The sequence below is a fragment of the Gastrolobium bilobum genome, unplaced genomic scaffold (assembly GCF_033153095.1).
Source record: "Gastrolobium bilobum isolate Gb01-03AN ecotype WA unplaced genomic scaffold, APGP_CSIRO_Gbil_v1 utg39885, whole genome shotgun sequence".
In the NCBI taxonomy this organism is placed as follows: Eukaryota; Viridiplantae; Streptophyta; class Magnoliopsida; order Fabales; family Fabaceae; genus Gastrolobium; species Gastrolobium bilobum.
In genome coordinates, this window is record NW_026898761.1 from 1 (window position 1) to 2,500 (window position 2,500).

A 2,500-nucleotide genomic window follows, 5' to 3' on the forward strand; every position below is an offset into this window, starting at 1 on the left:
GGGTATGAAGGGGAATGCTACCTCGTAAAGAGGCTTATGCGTATGCTAAGAATGGTTAAGTCATATCATTCGATAAAGCAAAAAAGAGTTGCCTAATCAAAAAAGCAAAAGCATTACTGCAACGACATGCTGAATTCTGACAAATCGACAACCTAGATAAATGCATCTACGGTGAATTCGGAATTAGGAGATGCAAAACGACATACCATAAGGCAGGATATTCAAAGCGAAATTGTATGTCTAGAAAACAAAATTAAAATCGGGTTAAAACTGGGATAAAAACGGCAATATTCAAGATAAATCAAAAAGGGGCCCAAAGGACCCCAACAAGTTACAAATCCAACCGGCATTCCGGCCCTTCATTTTGTCGGGCTGGCAGGATGATCTTCTAGCACCACAACCTCCTGGTCGGATTGGTTGGTCGATTCAACTTCCTTTGCGGGTTGGTTGGTAGCCTCATCCCCATCCTCGACGGCAGCAACTTTTTCGGATTGTGAAGCCGAAACACGGGAAGGAGAGGCGGCAGCTGGAAAAATGATTCAACCATCAACAACATAGGCAAGAGGGCTTAGGCCAACCACATTCAAAAGCAAATCTGGGTTCAGAATTTGCAGTTGGCTTAATGCATTATAAAAGGAACCAGTGATGGACTTTTCAAGTTCACCCCGGTAGAGTTGAGCTTCGTCCTGAGCCTCCCTCAACTGGGCCCTGGCTTCCTTCAATTTGTCATGCGTTGACTTCATTTCCCCTTCTGCCTTCTCATACGTGATTTTGAAATCACTCAAACTCTTGTTGTTGCAGGCATGGAGATATTGGAGCTTCTCATGATCACTTCGAAGTTGTGTCAAGGATTCTTGTGCTTTTCCCAAGTCAGACGAACTTTGCGTATATTTTTCCTTCATCGATGAAAAATCTTCTTTCACCTTGAGCAACTCGGCAACAATCTTTGCTTTTTCTTCCCGAGAGGCAGCAGACTCATCAAGAGAACTAAGATACTTACGCTTCAACGAACGTAATGATCTCGTTAACCCAGACAACTTCAGGCCACCGAGCTCCAGATCATCCAGTACCTTAATTTCTTCAGCTGTGAAGGGGTTTGCACTGGAGAATGACTCAGGCGGACAAACTGCCTCTCGAATAGCATCAGACACCCCAGACTGCCATGCGGCATGCTTGGCCAAACCAAAACACGAAGGAGGAGGAGGGGTTTCCATCACTTGCCGAGGAGAGGAGGGAGGAACATTTTCGGCGGGGATCTCCTTGCCTTTGTTCCTAACTTGCCCTTTTTCTGTTTCCTTGGCTTTTGTTTTGTTGACCGCATCCTTGTGCGGATTCAGCTCTGACAACTTCCTCTTTTTCCCCAATTCGGGGGAAATATCCTTCTGCAACAACCCGGAGGGAGACTCGTTCCTTCCCTTGGTCAATGCGGCCAACCAGCTCGGAAGAGCGTTTGGTTGCTTTTCCATTTGGGGAACTGAAAAGCAAAATAATGAAATCAGTTGTTAAGCACAATATAAAGCACTTCAATATAGCAATCAGACATACTTAATTCGGCATCAAGCTCCTCTTGAGACTTATAAATGAGAGACGCAACGCTAGCATGCTGATGCGTCTGAAGATATGTACCGATGGCGATCACGGTATTAATATCATTGGAGTCTAACTGGGATTCTTTAAAGCGGTAGCTGGAAGGAGGAAATTGTAAATGATCGGATGACCAGCATAAGGGGAATTTTCCCTCTACATGCTTCGTGCCACAGTTTTGGAGAAACCATACCTCCTTACCGGGATGCGCGCAAACCTTAAAGAACTTGTTTTTAAAACCTTTAAAAGACTCCGTGTAGACCTTAAAGAGTCTACGGCCAGGGACACCTCGGACAGTGATCCAACCTTTCAGTTCTGGTGGTTCGCAACCAGTTCGACAAGAGATAACTTGAAAGAAGAAAAAGAAAACCATAACGGAAGGATGAAGAACAAGGTAGGCACAAAACCGCTCAAAGGCCTTAACGAAACCCCACTCGTTGGGATGGAGTTGTGTAGGGCATATGTGAAGATGATTGAGTATTTCTATTTGAAACTCGGTCAAGGGAAATCGGAGTCCGAGTTGAGTAACGAAATCTCAGTAGAAGAAAAAGAAGCAAGGACCCTCTTCAGTTCCGCCAGAACATACGGGTTCGTCTTCTAGAGGAGTTACGATGTCAAAATTTTCAACCGACCCGACAGAAAGTCCAGCCACGTCCTCCGCAGAAAGCTCGGACGTGGTATTCAAAACCTCATGAGTCACCCAGGGAAACTGGGATATCAATGAGGCTGGCGGAGGCCCACAATGCGACTTGGCAGAACCAGATTCCTCTACTACCTCTTGAGGAGGAGATGCCATAAATGCCTAGAAAAACAAAAAAGTTTAAATCAGAAGGAAAGAATGGATATACCTGCATCAAAAATACTAGAAGATGATGAGCCACTAGAAGATGAAGAGCTGGGCACGTCAGAAATAAAT